This window comes from Cicer arietinum, chromosome 2 (genome assembly GCF_000331145.2).
Source record: "Cicer arietinum cultivar CDC Frontier isolate Library 1 chromosome 2, Cicar.CDCFrontier_v2.0, whole genome shotgun sequence".
Lineage (NCBI taxonomy): Eukaryota > Viridiplantae > Streptophyta > Magnoliopsida > Fabales > Fabaceae > Cicer > Cicer arietinum.
Window position 1 is genome coordinate 39,355,371 of NC_021161.2, and position 19,862 is coordinate 39,375,232.

Below are 19,862 nucleotides of genomic sequence, written 5' to 3' on the forward strand. Positions count from 1 at the left end.
ATAAAGATGTTCTGTTAATGATGTTTCTATAAAATAAGTTAATGAATATTGCTAGTAGTTTATAAATTTATGTAGCCAATATTTGATGTCTTTGTGGTAAACAACTTATTCAGTTAACTGTTATTTGAATAAGAGCTTATCACATAACAACCTATGTTTAAGTAGAGAATGAGTCATAAGAAGACTATTGAATTTATATGTTCTGCATGTAGTAGTGAGTGAGTGCCATACCTAAATTTCTTACTTCAGGGGAATGATTGCTGAAACATTATCCAATTAGCAAATAAAGTTAAGTCTAGGATTGTATTTAAGTTTAGTCCAATAATTAATTAATTTTTTTTTGTTTTATTTCTATTAAAATCACTAAATTAAAGAAATATTTGCATGATTAAATATAGTTTTAGACAATTTAAATATTTTAATTTATTATTTTCATGATTTAATATATTAAAGAACTTTGAATATTTTTTTAATTGTATCAAAAATATTTGGTAGTTTGTAATTTAATAATTTATGGTTAATTGCAGTTTTCGTCCCCCTACGTTAGCTGAATCGCGAAAGTAGTCCTCCCATTTTGGTTCCCCAAACAGAATTTTGGTCCAAAATTTGATGAAATTTCATTTTTTAAAGCCGTACTACACCGTTTATGATCATATATTTCAGGTACAATTGTTGCAAATGAGATCTTGAGGCATGGTGTGACTTAAATAAATGCAAAAAAAATAAAATTTTATCAAGTTTTGGACCAAAATTGTGTTTGAGGGACTAAAACTGGGGAGAAATAAAATGGGGGACTACTTTTGTGATTCAGCTAAAATAGGGGGACCAAAACTGCAATTAAGCCAATAATTTATGTTAGTTCAAACACTAATAGCATATACAAAAATATGTGTACTAAGATACTCATAAAGTACGGTTATAGAGATTAAGATTGATATCCACGTAGAGATACAAATATAGATATAGATACTTTTTTTCAAACTGTGAGTTCGGAAACTACAACCTTAATTAGACCCAATTTTTAGTCATAGAATGTAAATCCGTATACAATTGCATTATGGGGAGGCCCGCTCTAGTTGTACCAGAGGCAGTTTTAAAACTAAGATATCATATTTTAGATGAAAAGATAGGAACTGTGGAAGCCGACCTTGAGGCATCTAAACAATGTTTCTTGGCTTTATTAAAGAACACCAAGATCGACATAAAGCTAAAATCCAAGATTGTGATACCTAAAAGAAGTATTTCAGCCATCAGCATACTAATGACAAATATTGATGCTAGGAGGTGACAAGAAGGTATTTGAGGAAGTTGACTCCGTCAAAAGGGAATAAATGCGACCAAAGCCAGATAGATCCTTTAAAGAAGTAGAAATAAGAAATGAGCCAGGAAGGGTTATGAAAATAGGGGCCGATCTTACACCCAAAGTAAAATAGAACCTTATCACTTGCTTGAAGGACAATACAAATTTATTTGCATGGACCACTTGTGAGATGCTGGGAATAGACCTTGAGATCGATTTCCATAAATTGTCCATTGATATGAAGTATTGATGGGTTGCATAAGGCCGCCATAAATAGTTGTCATAGAAGGCCAAAGCCTCCAAGAAAGTAGTTGATGATCTAGTAAAGACTAATTTTGTAATCGAGGCCAAGTATACAACTTGACTCTCCAACTTTGTACTTGTCAAAAAGAGCAATAATAAATGGCATATGCATTGATTATATTGATCTCAACAAAACCTTCCCTAAGGATGCTTACCCCTCCCCAAATATAGACAAGTTAGTAGACAATTCTTCTAGTTTCAAACTTCTAAGGTGTTGGGAAATTAAGAGATGAACTTTTAAAACTCTTATAAAATTAATCTCAAGAGCGAAAAATTTATTTAGCCAAAGATCACGTAAGCACACAATTTCACTAGAATGGTACATGTGTTTACCTCTTGAAACGTCGAAGAGACAAGTCACCAACACGAATAATCTCTCTTGAAGCGTACTTTAACTTTAATCATCAACGCGAAGGTTATATCGGCGTCTTTATATAGTCCACATGAGCACAAAAGAAAATGTGGTGTTATCCATTTTATTAGGGTAATTACAATCATGATTACTTGAGGAATGTGTTTTTCTTCTATTTATAGAGAATGAATCACTAAAACCCTAAGACTCATATTTTGGGCTCAATCCAAAATACGGTCTAATTTTTAATTTAAATGTGATGTACTTTTTTCTCATCAATGAATACTTTGTTGTTTTGTTTACGGATCCCCATATTTTCTTCACCAATAATCATTTTAGTTTAACTAATTAATTTTCTTTATTCAATTCATATTTAATATATACTCATAGAAATATTTTATTTATTTAAAAAAACAGAAGAAAAAAAATCAATAAAATTGTTTCCCCAACACTCTTATCGGACTCACACAAACTCCATGTTCATGGATGATTTAGATATATGAATGTGCTTTGGGTAGTGTCTTCTGTATCTCTAGGTGACTTAGATTAGGTTTGTGATCAAACAAAATTATATTTAAAATAAACCTGGCCTATATATTGTTTGGTTGCTAATGCTCAGAAGTGAACTACATATCACATTCCATCATGTTGTACAGCCTACATAATAACTTCCATATTGTATGCACTAGACCTTTGCTAAATGGTAGCTCTAAAGATATCTATCTCTTATGCACTTCTTCACACTTTTTTACATTAGTTTAGTTCCGACTAGAGCCGTCAAAAAATCCCCCAACTACAAGGCTCCCTTACATTTTTTGTTTTATTATTAAGCCCCTATCAAAATAATCTTTTAAGGGGCCCTTAATTTAGGCCCATTATTTAATGGGGCTTAAGTGAGGGGGCTCTAAGGGCCCATAGCCCCCAATATTTTGTTAATTTAAAAAGTTTTTTCTTGAAAAAAAAAATTATTAAAAAAAAAGTTAAAATTTTTTATCGAAAAAAAAATCAGAAACTTTTTATCGAAAAAAAATCGAACATTTTTTATCCCAAAAAACGTCGGACATTTTTTATCGAAAAAAAATCGGAAACTTTTTATCGAAAAAAATCAAAAATTTTTTTCGAAAAAAATCAGAAATTTTATCGAAAGAAAATCATAAATTTTTATCGAAAAAAATCGAACATTTTTTATCGAAAAAAAATCGGAAAATTTTATATAAAAAAATAAAAAAAGAATTATCGGTGAAAAAATTGAAAAACTTTATTTCTCAAAAAAGAAAATTGATTCTTTTTTAAAAAATGTGGGCCTAGGGGCCTCCTAAGCCCACAAATTTTTAGGGGGCCTTGTTTTTGGGGGCCTTTTAAATTATTAATTTTTTTGGCCCCTTCAAAATGTGGGCTGAGACCAATAATTAGGGGGCTTGTCAAATTAACAGCTCTGGTTCCGACTAGTATTTAAAGTATTATTTGCAATGAAACGATGTGATTTAGTTTGTGTAAAAAAATTAAAATGGTGCAATTGTAAAAAGCATCCTGCAGGTTCTTCAAATGTGCAAAGGTTGCTTTCTTGTCTCTTTTCTGAGTCGTGCGGTGTTCTTTTCCTTTATTTATTTTTAACAAAAAGAAGCTGGCAGCATCAAAGGGGTAAGTCGTTTCAACTAGATTAACTCCATTGATCCAAACCAAGTAGAGAGAGAATTTCTTTCGCACTAAATTGGCACCACTAACCCAATAAAAAGCCATCAGCCAAATATCATTAAATAAAACAAAGAGAGTACAAAACATGGGATATATACCAAAACCCACGCCAACTAGACAAAATGAAAATTAGGAAGAAAATTCCTATTTTGTTTCACCAAACAAAATCCTGATTAGTTATACTAATATTAGCTAACTTATTTGCATAAATATTATTTTCTCTAAAAATATAAAAAAAAGAAGAAATACATTTGAGAAATATAAAATCCTTGTTTAAAATATAGTACCGATTAAACGAGTCATTCTTAGACATTTCAACAAATACATGAAAAACAAAACTGAAACAAACTAAAATGCTACAATAAGACAAGAAATTAAAACGCATCACTAAGAGGACGAACAAAACTGTATCGTATTAAGAAGATGAAATTGCAAAAAACATTAAAAAAAATTAAATTTTTGTGAAAATCACTAATTTATATGAAATGAGAGAAAAATAAATTAGAGAAGTGATTTTAGCAAAAAAAAAAAATAAATAAAAAAAGAAATTCTTAAGTCCCCCTCACTAATAGATGAAGAGGAAATGAGGGATAAGAAAAAACAATTGGCGGGATTATAAGAAAGAAGGGCACAAAGTTAATCTCTCTTGTTTTGAATTTAAACAAAAATATTCATTTTATTTTTAATTTTTCTTAAATTGTCTCAAATATAATTTATTTTCATTCTATTTAATTGTGTTTACTCTAAAATAACCTTCAACTAGACTAAAATACATTTTAAATCATTTAAATTTAATTCAGTTCACGCTTAGGTTTTTAAGTTTTTTTATTCTAATTTGATCTTTTAAGTGACACTATTTTTATTGTTAATCTTTACATTTTTTTGTCTGTTTGCATAAATGATAATTTATAGTAATTATGTTAAAAATATGTTACGCACTAGTTACCATGTCGACATGTGCATAACAGTACTGACATGACAAGTTATTAAATAAACAATTTTCATATGGATGTTTTAAGTTTTGGCTAATGTACAACAATGATCCTCTAAGTTTGACCTAATTTTCTCTTAGATCCAAAATTCAACTTCTTCCTCTTCATCGTCTTTCCCTCCACTATCTTTAAAAATTTTAAAATCCAAAATTTGTAATTCCAATAGAAAAATCCAAAACATCGATGATGTGAATTAGAGAGAAACCAAAAACGAGAAATCAATCATTCAAACAAGAATTAAAAAACGAATAGTTGTAAAAAAAGAGAATTCCATCATAAATCTACTAAAAACGTCTAATAATTGGAGCTTGAATGAAATCTTTTGTTCGGCCCTTTTTAAAATTCTTCAAAATATTTTTTTTTACAAACTAGTAGATGATTTTGTTTTTATGGGTCTCAAGAAGGTGATTAGGTTTTCAATATACTTATTCTTCCTTTTTCCAACAACACAAATTAAACTCTATATTGAATTCTTCATCTTCATCTTCACCATAATCTGCTCATCTTATGTTGTCGAACCGTTTTTCTTCTGCGAAATCCTGATGGTTTCGTGTAATTAAAGCTCATGAAGGCACCTAGGGCTATAAAAAAAAGAGACGAAAATACTCAGTTTTGGACACGGATTCCTACTCACAATCTCTTGTTACTCTTGCTTTTGTTCTTGTATTTCTAGTTTTAATAATATTCAGTTTTCTATTTTTACACTGATACTTTATTCAGTTTTCTATTTTTACACTGATACTTTATTCAGTTTTCTATTTTATATTTAAACTTTGATTTTACCATGATCATGTGTGAGTCGATCTTCCTTGTCTTGGGATTGTAGGATTTCAAATGATGAATATCTAACCATTTCTATTTCTATATGTCATTGTATAGATCATTTAATCCAATCTTAGTATGAATCATGTTCATACTTGGATATCAAATAATATACCGAAAGGTGGATTTGATATCCGACCTCTAAAATTGGACAAGAGAATCAAATCGTGAAAATAAATTTTGGTTGTCTTGAAATCATGAAAGATATATTCTCTTAAAGAATTTTGTAAATACATCAATCATGAAAATAAGTTGGTTATTAGTTAAAAATACGTTTTTGCTCTTTGAAAGAAGACATTAGTTATCACTGTTTATCTTATTTTTAAGAGTTTGACGCTCATAACTTGGAGAAGGTTAATTTTATTGTATCAATCATTATGAAAAACTACAATTCTAAGACTTTACTTTTTATTGCGAATTTTAATAAAAAATCACTATCAACATTTACTGTTTTAACTAATCACATATTAAAGAGAGATTGTTAGTCATAACAAAGTCTATGTGGGAACGATAATTTTTACTATGCGATAATACCGTACACTTGCGGTCCTATCAAGTTTTTGGTGCCATTACAGAGGATTTAGCTTTTTTAGAGTATTGTGACACTTTGAAAATGAATGGAGTGACTAGTGATGCCATTTGACTAAGGTTTTTCCCTTTTTCATTAAGGGATAGAGCTAGAGCTTGGCTACATCCATTGCCTTCTAAATTCATTACCACATAAGATTAGTTAAAACAAGCATTCGTTGCTAGATATTTTCCACCAAGCAAAACTGTACAATTGAGAAATCAAATCATAAGTTTTTCTCAAAATGAAGGAGAATTGCTCTGTGAAGTTTGGGAGCGCTTGAAGGTGATGCTGAGATTGTGCCCTCATAATTGGTTTGAGAGAAGACTAATTTTCCATACACTCTACAATGGACTCTCATATACTACAAGAACAGTAGTAGATGCTACTGCAGGAAGAACGCTGATGAACCAGAACATAGAAGAAACCTATGCTCTTATTGAAGAACGACACAAAACCACTACTAATGGTCAAATGATCGATCTCCTTAGAAGAAAGGAGGTAGGTATGAAGTTGATGCATTAGATCATATTGCTTCTAAGGTAGTTCCATTATTTCAAAAATTTGAAAAATTGAATGTAAATGTTGTTTCACCAAATGTTTCCCCTTGTTAAATTTGTGTTATTGTTGGTCATGTGGCTGTTGAATTCCCAGTTGGAATGTTTGCTAATGGTGGGGGTGTCTAATGAGCAAGTTAATTATCTTAACAATCCTAAAAAATTGACTATTTTTCCAATACTTACAATGAAATGTTGAAGAACCATCCAAATTTTTCCTAAAAATATCTTCCCCTTAATCCCATCCATGAACCAATGGTTAAACATTATGGTTTCCAAGGACTAAGTCCTTTCAACAGTCCCCAAAAATCTAGCTTAGAAAATTTGTTGGAAAATTTTGTGTTGACTCAAAGCAAACAAAATGGGGAGTTTAAAAATCAAAAGCAATAAGTGAATAAAGCACTTAGGCAGTTAGCATCTAACGTAGATTCCATGGACAAACACAATAAAATGTTTGAAACACAAATCCCCCAATTGGCTCAATAAGTTGCTTTATCCTTTAGATCTTCCAATGTGTTCTCGAAGCAGCCTGAACCTAACCCCAAGGGACAGTTAAATGTTGTCACCTTAAGAAACAAAAAATAATTAGAAGACCCCAAGGGTAAAGATGTGGAAGAGAGTGGTCATGATGAGAAAGAAAGATCTTAACCATCAAGTTAGGGGGTAGATGAGGGAAAAGAAAACCTTATGTGCCTCTGGTACCGTACAAACCACCCATACCATTTTCACAAAGATTCGCCAAGGCTAAAATTGAAGAGTAGTTTAGAAAGTTTGTGGAACTTTTGAAAAAGGTAAATATAAATATTTCGTTAACTGAAACACTGTCTCAAATGCCATCATATGCTAAGTTTTTGAAAGAAATTTTGTCAAACAAAAGAAAACTTGACAACAATGAGACGATTGCTCTAATTAAGGAATGTAGTGCCATAATTCAGAATAAATTGCCTCCCAAACTTAAAGATCGTTTTTCTATTCCTTGTGTTATTGGTGATATAAGTTTTGAACGTGCTTTGCGTGATTTTGGGGCTAGTGTGAGCCTCATGCCTTTATTGGTTTGTAAGAAGCTTGATGTGGACGAGTTAAAGTCTACAAAATATTTCTTACAGCCAACTGACGGATCTATCAAGTATCTGATGGAAATATTAGAAGATGTTCTTACCAAAGTAGGATATTTGTTTATATCGACTGACTTTGTGGTGTTGGAAATGGAAGAGGACTCCCAAGTCCCAATTCTTCTTGGCAGAACTTTTCTAGCCACATCAGGAGCTGTTATTGATGTGAAATATGGGAAGCTTGTTTTCAATGTGGGTGATGAAAAGATTGAATTTAATTTGTCTAACCTTATGAAAAGTCATTCTCTTGAATATTCATTGAAAGGTTGATTTAATTGATCATTTTGTTAAGTAGTGTCCTTTTGGACCACTATCACAAGATGGGCTGGAAGCAAGCTTGATTAGAAGCACAAGTCATGAAGAGTTAGAGAAGGAAGCTGGTGCATATGCTAAATTGTTGGATGAAAAACCTTCTCTTCCAAACTTAAATTTTGAGGCATTGGCAACAAAAAATTCAGCACCTCTTTCAAAAGAGGCTCCACATGTAGAACTTAAGTCTTTGCCATCAAATCTCAAGTATGAATTTCTTGGCAAAATTCTACATTTCTTGTCATTGTAAGTGTTGAATTAAATGGTGAAGAAATTGAAAAATTGCTTGGAGTCCTCAAGATGTACCTAAAAGCTATTGGGTATACTATTGATGACTTACAAGGAATTAATCCATCAATTTGCATACAAAAGATAATACTTGAAGAGGACTATAAACCCTCTATTAAGTACAGATGAGGTTAAACCTAACATAAAAGAAGTTGTGAAAAAAGAGGTAATTAAACTCCTAGATGCTAGGGAAATTTACCTTATCTATGATAACAAACGGGTTAGTCTCATTCAAGTAGTTCCTAAAAAGGGAGGTACCACTATTGTTTTAAAAATGAAAATAAAATAAAATGAATCCATTGCAACTAGGAAAGTTACAAGGTGGAATGTGTTTATAGATTATAGAAAACTGAACAAGGCAACTTGTAAAGATCACTTACCCCTCCCCTATATTGACCAAATGTTAGAAAGGTTAGCAAATCATTCACATTTTTGCTATTTAGATTGTTATTATGTTTTTTTTTTCTTTCCAAATTCCAATTCTTCCTAGCGGCCAAGAGAAAACCATGTGTACTTGTCCTTTATGGCACTTATGCTTATAGGAGAATTCCTTTTGGTTTATGCAGTCTACCTGTTACCTTTCAACGTTGCATGATGTTAATTTTTTATGATTTTATTGAGGATATAATGGAAGTATTCATAGATGACTTTTCTGTGTATGGATCTAGTTTCTATAGTTGTTTGGCCAATCTTGAAAGGTATTTGAAAGGTGTGAATAGGTTAACATTGTGTTAAATTGGGAGAAATGTCATTTTATGGTTAGATAAGGAATTATTATTGGACATTTGGTGTCCGAGCGAGGCATTGAGGTAGGCAGGGCAAAGATTGAGGAAATAGAGAAATTGTCACCTCCCATCTAGGGGCATGTGGGATATTATAGCTGATTCATTAAATATTTTTCTAAAATTTCTAAATCTCTAACCAATCTGCTCCTTAAATATGCAACTTTTGTCTTTGGTGAAATTTTTCATGAGTCATTTTGCAGGTTCAAAGAAGCTTTGATATTTGCCCCAATTATACTGCCACTTGATTGGATTCTTCCATTTGAAATCATGTGCGTTGCTAGCGATTTTTTTGTAGGTGCAGTTTTGGGGCAGAGAAAAACAAGAAAGTTCATGATATCTATTACACCAATAGGACTTTGGATGAAGCTCAAGTTAACTATGCCAAAACTGAGAAAAAGTTATTGACAATAGTGTTTACCATTAAAAGATGGCGTTCCTACTTGGGGGGATCGAAGATAATTGTCTACATAGACCATGCAAAAATCAAATATATCTTGAGCAAGTAAGATGTTAACCCGAGGTTGATTCAATGGATTCTACTTCTCAAAGAGTTTGATTTAGTAATTTTAGACAAAAAGGGGATTGAAAATGTGGTGGTCCATCACCTTTCAAGGCTATATGAAAAATATGAAAATGAGTTACCATTAGATGATGCATTTTTAGATGAGCAATTATTTTCTCTTGCACAAATAGAAACACCATGATATGTTGATTATGTGAACTACCTAGCAGCTGGAGTGCTACCCCCAAATTTTAACTATCAACAAAAGAATAAATTTTTCTCGGATCTTAAACACTATTATTGGGATGAACATCTGCTTTTTAAGAGGTGAGCTGATGGAGCTTTCAGAAGATGAATTCCTGAAGAAGAAATGGAAAGCATTATGATTCACTATCATTTCCGTGTTCACGGCGAACATGCTAGTTCCTCAAAAACTATAGCAAAGATACTTCGAGCAGACATCTACTAACCCACATTCTTCAAAGATGTGCATCACATTGTACTTCAATGTGATGAATGCCACTATATCGGAAACATATCAAAAAGAAATGAAATGTCTTAGAACCATATCCTTGCAACGGTAGATTACGTGTCCAAGTGGATTGAAGTTGTGGCTTCCCAAACAAATGATGCTAAGGTAGTGATTAAGCTTTTTAAAAGGGTAAACTTTATGAGGTTTGGTGTGCCAAAAATGGTGATCAATGATGGTGGTTCTCATTTCATAGCTAAGCAGTTTGAAGGCTTGCTAAAATAGTATGGGGTGGAGCACATAATTGCCAAAACATATTACCCTCAAACTAGCAAACAAGTAGAAGTTTCCAATATAGACAAGAGAACTCTCGAGAAAATTGTCTATGCGTCAAGGAAGGACTGGTCCATGAAGCTAGATGATGGGCTTTGGGCCTACCATACAACATACAAGACTCCTATTAGTATGACTCCTTACGAGTTGATCTATGGAAAATCTTGTCACCTTGCAGTTGAGTTCGAACGTAAATCATACTGGGCAATAAAGACTTTTAACTTAGATTTGAAGGCTCCTAGAGAAAAAAAGGAAGCTCCAACTCAGTGAACTTGATGAGTTGAGGTTGGACGGTTGTGAGAATTCTAAACTCTACAAGGAAAGAACCAAGAAGTAGCATGATAAACAAAAAACTAGAAGGGATTTCAAGGAAGGTGAGTTCATGTTACTTTTCAATCCACAATTGAAGTTGTTTCCAGGTAAACTTTATTCGAGGTGATTTGGGCCATTTCAAATCTACAAGGTTTCCCGTTTTGAACTGTAGAAATCTAGAGTGAGGCCACTGGAGTTTTCACTATGAATGGTCAAACGTTGAAGCATTATGTAGTTGAAAATCCAATAGAGACGTAAGTCTTATCCTTTGATCTCCAACTTAAGATTTACAAAACGAAGGTCAAGCTAAAAACCATAAACAAGTGTTGCGTGGGAGGCAACCCACTGTTTTAATTTTTCAAAATATTCTTTTTGTTTATAGACTAAGAAAAAAAATGTAGAAAATATGGGAAGGTAGCAAGAATTACAGCCTGATAGTAATGTCCATTAGTGTCGTAATGGTCCAAACCCCTGCACTTGCAAATATATCACTAAGGCATTACGAATTACAGCCAGGTTGTAATGGCCATTATGACCGTAATGCGTGCACATGACCACTTTCCACCACCGCCATAATCTTGTGAATTTTTGTACCCATTTCATGACTATTTCAATTTTTACATTGAGGACAATGTCCGATCCAAGCATGGGGGATGCACTTGTTTGCTTGTTTTCTTAGTGTGTTAATTTTTTTCTTCTTGTTTTGTAATAAAAATAAATAAACAAATATTTTATCCTTGTTTGAAAGAAAACCTTTTGATATCCTTGATAGAGAACCATAATTTATGTGCATGTTGTTAAATATGCAACGAACTCACCTTTGGAAGTCACACTTTAAGTTTGATAAATTAACACATTCTCTGATAGCATGTTCTCATTGATTTAGCTACTAAATATAAGTTTTGGGCTTATATAGGGGTTTGCGTTACATCATCAAGTATTGAGGGTGTACACGACTCGGCTCGTCCTGCGAACCCAACTTGGTCCAAAAGCAACAGGTTGGGTCTGACCCAGTCCAAATAAACAAGGAAAAAAAAAAGACATCACAAGGTAAAAAATGGACCGGGTTCGGGCGACCCTCCGGGTTACCTGTCTTGTCCCAAAATACACTAAGGGCAATGGATTATTATTATTTTTTATAATTATTTTACCTTATACTACTACAGTAACTTAATTTAGGGCTTGAATTTTTATTTTCTTTCCTTTATTCACTTTTCTTTTAATAGACGATCCTCCTTGTGTTCCTCTTGTTTTCTGTGTGTGGAATATTATTGTCTTCTCCAATCATACTACCATAATCTTTCTATGAAGCTATATAGCGATACTACTATATCATCAACTTGATTTTGTGTGTCTTTTGTGTATAACTGACATTTGGTATTAGAAACAAATCATAATAAATATTTCAATGTTTGTTTATTCAACCATGTCTAATCATATCTATGTTACCATACTGTATAACCTTCTGCATCTTTTAAATTGTATATTCATCCTTGTAATTTTACAAAAAAATCTAAAGCAAAAAAAGTAAAGTTGAGTTGTTGTTGTTGTCGTTGTTGTCATCGTTATCGTCGTCATCGCTGCGTTTTCGTTGTCGTCACCGTTGCCGTCGACTCCGTCGCCGTCGTCGCCGTTGTCGTCGCCGTCGCCGTCATTGCCGTTGTCGTCGCCGTCATCTTTGCCATCGCCGTTGTCGTCGTTATCGTTGTCGTCGTCGTCGTTGTCGTCGTTGTTGTTGTCGTTGTTGTTATTGCGTTGTTGTTGTTGTACTCTTTAATTTATAAGACAATATTGTTTTTATACTACTATTGATTAAAAAGTAAGACTATTAGGTGATGAAAAATCTATGGGTCGAGTAAAAAGTATGTTACTTGTTTTGATTAAAATATTTGTATTTTATATGAAAAGGTTATGAGTTACTACTTTTGAATGAATTGACAAGTGGTAATCGTAGCTGGTTTGTTATGAGTTACTTTAAATTTTTTTTTTTAAAAGAAGTTCAAGAATTACTAGTTTGCGACTTGTCTTGGGACCAACTTAGTCTCGTATTATTTCGTCCCGTCTTTATTGAACCTGCAGCTAATTGGGTTTGATCGGGTTAAGTGATGGCTTATGATCTAAAAATTTGCCCGATCAAATATAGGGACCAAGTAAGGAACATACCAAACCCAACCTATCTCGTCCTTTGTACACCATGCCTCTTTCTTAATTTTAAATGATTTTTCACTATTGAATGTGTTCTCTACAACTTGACTTTCAAGCGTCTTAAGGCTAAATTTTCTTGTGATCATGTTTGAAGAAAAAGTACTATAGGATTTTTTTTCGGTCTCATGACTTGTTTTGTTTTATACTTTTCACTAGTTTCCCACTTTGAGCCTTTCATGAATGATTTTTCTTGGTCCCTTGCTTTATTGATAAAATCATTATTGAGTTCCTTTTTGAATATAGTGGAATAACTTAGAAATAAAGAAAATAAATAGAAGAAAATAAAAATAAAAAAGAGAGAATTTTTATTAGTCCCGATTTGAAAGGACACAATAAGGTGATCTACTCGGAGTAACAAATTTGACTGATGAATAAAATTTTGGCCGATGAATAAAAATTTGAATGCGTTGAGCTCTAATTATGTAAAAAGGTTACTTGTAATCAAATGTTTATTTTGCTATAGCCTTTTAAATATTTTTTGTTTTTGTTTTTCCCTACCTATTGTCCCTTAGTCTCGTTACATCTTTAAAAAGTGTTTTTGATTCATATATGCTCTGATGAGAGATATAATGAAAATTTGGTTAATAGTAAAAAATATTAAATTAGAGATGTAGAGGAGATTTGATTATGCACAAACAATCAAATGAAGTATAAATTAAAAATGTTGAAACAAACAAACTCATATAAATTAAGACCTGTGCAAAAAACAATAGAATAACCTATAACATTTAAAAAAAAAAATTGTAAATTAATCATTGAATATTTTTAAAGTAATATACAATTTTAGTATATTTTTTCTTATTAGTGCTCGGGTATATATTCTATTTCTCTAACACAAAAGAAAATATTTATCTCTAAAATTATTCATGAAAACAAAGACTCACATTCCAAAATATTAGACTTATTGATTGAATGAACGATAAATAAGAGCATAGTTTTATTTGATAACAAAAGTAATCAAAATCAAATAGTCACGTCTTATCATTCTCAACATTATTTTGTATTTTTGTGTAAAAAATAGTACTTTGAATTTCTTTATTATAAATTATCTTTAAAAAGAATACAATCAAAATATCTTTTAAAGAGACACATGACATAACTCCTCTAATTAAAAATTAATTATTCAAAGTTTAATTAGAAATGAGACACAAAACATAAGATATAAGAAACAATAATAAATTTAATTAGACAAAACATAAATAGTACATTCAAGTTAAAAAATAAAAATCATATAAAAATCAATGCTTACAAATATATTTCAAATCAATGCTTAGAAAATAAATATTCTATTTTTTTATTGGAAAAACGTTTTCTTAAGTAATTGAATGTTTATAAAAAAAATAAAATATATTTAAACAATCATTCATATTTTTTTAATTATATCTTTTAGAGTTAAAATAACTCATTTTTTATTACAAATATTTCAATTTTTTTAATTTCATTTTTTTCCTTTTTTCACATAACAAATAATTTTATAAACTTAAAAATATACAAATATTAAAAAAAGAATGTTGATCAAGTTAAAATATTATACATCATAAATATCACTTTCAAAATTTATAAAAAATTCACATTTTTTTTATTTTAAATTAGGTGCGCATTATATTCTAATTTTAATATGATTTGTGCATAACAATTATGTCAGAAAATGAAAAGTGGATTTATTTGCCATGGATTTGTCCCCTCTCCTAACTCACCCACCCCACCCCCCAATTGTTGGCCCAATCCACCCCCAAATTGTCGGTTCTAGGTCCATCCCCCATATAATTTCTTCTCAAAGAGGAATATAATAAAAATAATTTCTATAAAAAAAATGTTAGAAAAAGATCTTAATTCAATTGATTAAATATTCATATTGTTTGGTTGAATATTATGTTTTAGATTTAAATTTAAACTCATTAAGCTATATATAAATTTCTTTACAATTTTATTTATAATAAAAAACATGTTGCAATATCTTCCCAAGTCTTATATTAGTGACTATTTATCTTTGGCTTAAATGTACTTTTGATTTTTTAAATTTTCTAATTGTGCAATTTTGATCATTCTACTTTTTTTTGAGCGATATTGTTCCTCTAATTTTATCTCCTTTCTAAATTCTAAGTTCCCATCCTAATTTTGATCAAAATTTACTGATCATAAAATACTTAAGTAGATAATATTGGAAACTACTAACTCACTAGCTACATCAAGTTGTCAACATCGATCTGGCATTTCAAGTCGCGGCTCCACTACAATTTCATTGTTTGTCTCAGTTTATGTATAATTATTTACTACCGTCTGAGACGTTTTCTCATATATTCATAATAAAGAGTCACCAAGTAAAATTCAAAGATAAAAACTAACATTTATGAAATCATTAAAACTCATGTAACATATTCATATCATAATATCAACTCTAAAACTAACACATCTCATTTAGCCTCGATGCAATTCTTGTATGCCAATCCACATGATTTCATAATATCTCCCCCTTCACATAGGGTGGTGGATCACCATCCAACATGAACCACATATTTCTATATTTGGGAGGAAGATCGTTGATAAACAATTAATTTGATTGTTGTGGACAAAATAAAAATGCATTTAAGTCTTATCTTTTCCCCCTCTTTAACTAACAAATACAAAAGTCTTATCAATCACCACTTAATTACTTATATATATATACCACTTGTTTAGAGATAACATTATACAAACTTGTAGTTCTTGATAATCCTCATCCTATGTAGTTGATCCAAACTTAAGCATTCCTTGTAAACATGTCTTCTGCTTCAATATTAACCATACTTGTTTTCCTTCTCTTCACTTTCATTTTCACATATCTTGTATTCAAACTTTTCTTACATCCAAAAGAAAAAAGCATAAACAATAAAAAGGCACCAGGTCCAGCAAAACTTCCAATAATCGGAAATCTCAACTTATTAGGCACTCTTCCCCATCGATCTCTTCATTCACTTTCCATCAAATATGGTCCCATCATGTCCTTACAATTGGGCCAAGTCCCAACTATTATCGTTTCATCTTCAAAAGCAGCAGAATTATTCCTCAAAACTCATGATATTGTTTTTGCAAGTCGACCAAAGATTCAAGGAACTGAGCTCATCTCTTACGGTTCCAAAGGGTTGGGTTTTGCTGAGTATGGTCCTTATTGGCGTAGTATGAGGAAATTGTGCACTTTGAAACTTCTCAGTCCTTCCAAAGTTGAGATGTTTGGTCCTATTAGAAAGGAGGAGTTGGGTGTTTTGGTTAAGTCATTGGAGAAAGCTTCTATGGTGGGTGAAGTTGTGAATGTTAGTGAGGTTGCAGGGAACCTTATAGAGGATGTTATATATAAGATGATATTGGGTAAGAGTAAGTATGAACAATTTGACTTGAAGAAGTTGGTTCAAGAAGCAATGGCTTTGATCGGAACTTTTAATATGGCTGATTATGTTCCTTGGTTAGGTGCATTTGATCTTCAGGTATGTATGTTTTTGATTTAACTCACTAACTCTAGTGGTCAAGAATTCGGTTCGGTTCAGTCTGTAAAAATTAAAGAAAAAAAAAAAAGACAAATTGTATACAATTTTAGAGATTCAATTTTTCTTCTTATACAATAAAGGGGCTATGTGATTTTATCTCAATTTTGTCCTAATTTTTACTTTTGAGTATTGTGATTGTACGATTTTAGTCGTCACTTTGAGTGATAAACATCTAAAAAGATAATAACTTTGTGCAATCGAAAAGTGGGGATGAAGTTGCACAATCTCAAAACTTCACTAAAAGTAGGAAATGCAAAAAAATTCGAGAACACTTTGAAACTTAATATTGAATCAATTCCTAAATATTTTTTTCATGCCCTTAAATTTGCCATTTATCAATTTTAGTCTGTATTATAAAAATAGATTGTGTATTTCTTCAAATAAAGAAAATTTGGATTTGAGTGTTTGTAGTTTTTATTTAGTCTTTGTAGTATATTTAATCTTTATATTTTCTTAAGCTCTAATTTAACCGATAAATCGTGATATTATTAGATTAGAACTTATATTTTCAATTTTCATATACTTTTATGATCTTTATAAGTTTTGACGTCATTAACTTAACTCTTTGCTAGGGATTAACACGAGCTTTTAAAAGAGTGAGTAAATCACTTGATGAAGTTTTGGAGGTGATAATAACAGAGCATGAACAAGCTACTAAAATAGACAAAACTCATCGTGAAGACTTTGTAAACATACTTCTCTCAATAATGCACCAACCCATAGAATTCGAAAATGAACACAATCTTATTATTGATCGAACTAACATCAAAGCTATTTTACTAGACATGATTGTGGCAGGAATTGATACTTCTTCTACCGTGATTGAGTGGGCTTTATCTGAACTTATAAGACATCCAAGAGTGATGAAAAACCTTCAAGATGAGATAACAAATGAAGTAGGAAATAAGAGAATGGTTGAAGAGAATGATTTAAATAAGTTGAATTACTTAGATATGGTTGTTAATGAAACCTTGAGGCTTTATCCTGTTGGACCCTTACTAATTCCTCGTGAGTGTAGAGAGAGCATAACAATTGATGGTTATTTTATAAAGGAAAAGACACGAGTAATGATAAATGTATGGGCAATTGGAAGAGATCCTAATGTTTGGTCAGAAAATGCTGATGAATTTTATCCAGAGAGATTTGTTGACAAGAAAATGAATTATCAAGGACAAGAGTTTGATTCTATTCCATTTGGTTCTGGTCGTAGGCGTTGTCCTGGGATTCAATTGGGTTTGGTTACTGTTAAATTGGTTATAGCTCAATTGGTGCATTGCTTTAATTGGGAACTTCCATATAATATGAGTCCTTCCAATTTGAATATGGAGGAGAAATTTGGACTCACTATGCCAAGAGCTCAACACTTGTATGCAATACCCTAATTTTTACTTTTGAGTATTGTGATTGTACGATTTTAGTCGTCACTTTGAGTGATAAACATCTAAAAAGATAATAACTTTGTGCAATCGAAAAGTGGGGATGAAGTTGCACAATCTCAAAACTTCACTAAAAGTAGGAAATGCAAAAAAATTCGAGAACACTTTGAAACTTAATATTGAATCAATTCCTAAATATTTTTTTCATGCCCTTAAATTTGCCATTTATCAATTTTAGTCTGTATTCTGAAAATAGATTGTGTATTACTTCAAATAAAGAAAATTTGGATTTGAGTCTTTGTAGTTTTTGTTTAGTCTTTGTAGTATATTTAATCTTTATATCTTCTTAAGCTCTAATTCAACTCATAAATGGTGATATTGTTACATTAAAACTTATATTTTCAATTTTCATATACTTTTATGATTTTGATAAGTTTTGTGAAAGTATTTAATTAGTAATTGACGTCATTAACTTAACTCTTTGCTAGGGATTAACACGAGCTTTTAAAAGAGTGAGTAAATCACTTGATGAAGTTTTGGAGGTGATAATAACAGAGCATGAACAAGCTACTAAAATAGACAAAACTCATCGTGAAGACTTTGTAAACATACTTCTCTCAATAATGCACCAACCCATAGAATTCGAAAATGAACACAATCTTATTATTGATCGAACTAACATCAAAGCTATTTTACTAGACATGATTGTGGCAGGAATTGATACTTCTTCTACCGTGATTGAGTGGGCTTTATCTGAACTTATAAGACATCCAAGAGTGATGAAAAACCTTCAAGATGAGATAACAAATGAAGTAGGAAATAAGAGAATGGTTGAAGAGAATGATTTAAATAAGTTGAATTACTTAGATATGGTTGTTAATGAAACCTTGAGGCTTTATCCTGTTGGACCCTTACTAATTCCTCGTGAGTGTAGAGAGAGCATAACAATTGATGGTTATTTTATAAAGGAAAAGACACGAGTAATGATAAATGTATGGGCAATTGGAAGAGATCCTAATGTTTGGTCAGAAAATGCTGATGAATTTTATCCAGAGAGATTTGTTGACAAGAAAATGAATTATCAAGGACAAGAGTTTGATTCTATACCATTTGGTTCTGGTCGTAGGCGTTGTCCTGGGATTCAATTGGGTTTGGTTACTGTTAAATTGGTTATAGCTCAATTGGTGCATTGCTTTAATTGGGAACTTCCATATAATATGAGTCCTTCCAATTTGAATATGGAGGAGAAATTTGGACTCAGTATGCCAAGAGCTCAACACTTGTATGCAATACCGAGTTATCGCTTGGCAGGAGATGCCAAACATGAATAAGTCCATAAAGGACAATAAATGTTTGGATTCAAGAAGTTTATTTAAATATAAAGATGTTCTGTTAATGATGTTTCTATAAAATAAGTTAATGAATATTGCTAGTAGTTTATAAATTTATGTAGCCAATATTTGATGTCTTTGTGGTAAACAACTTATTCAGTTAACTGTTATTTGAATAAGAGCTTATCACATAACAACCTATGTTTAAGTAGAGAATGAGTCATAAGAAGACTATTGAATTTATATGTTCTGCATGTAGTAGTGAGTGAGTGCCATACCTAAATTTCTTACTTCAGGGGAATGATTGCTGAAACATTATCCAATTAGCAAATAAAGTTAAGTCTAGGATTGTATTTAAGTTTAGTCCAATAATTAATTAATTTTTTTTTGTTTTATTTCTATTAAAATCACTAAATTAAAGAAATATTTGCATGATTAAATATAGTTTTAGACAATTTAAATATTTTAATTTATTATTTTCATGATTTAATATATTAAAGAACTTTGAATATTTTTTTAATTGTATCAAAAATATTTGGTAGTTTGTAATTTAATAATTTATGGTTAATTGCAGTTTTCGTCCCCCTACGTTAGCTGAATCGCGAAAGTAGTCCTCCCATTTTGGTTCCCCAAACAGAATTTTGGTCCAAAATTTGATGAAATTTCATTTTTTAAAGCCGTACTACACCGTTTATGATCATATATTTCAGGTACAATTGTTGCAAATGAG

General features: G+C 31.3%; 1 non-coding gene and 1 pseudogene across 1 annotated transcript; one reads left to right on the forward strand and one right to left on the reverse strand.

Moving 5' to 3' along the window:
* Window positions 1-6,242: 6,242 nt before the first annotated feature.
* Window positions 6,243-6,346, reverse strand: LOC113785566 (small nucleolar RNA R71). Its single transcript, XR_003471692.1, has one exon. It is a non-coding gene; the product is annotated as a small nucleolar RNA R71 (small nucleolar RNA).
* Window positions 6,347-15,538: 9,192 nt separating this feature from the next.
* On the forward strand, window positions 15,539-19,375 carry LOC101501242 (cytochrome P450 CYP736A12-like; annotated as a pseudogene).
* The last annotated feature ends 487 nt before the right edge of the window (window positions 19,376-19,862 follow it).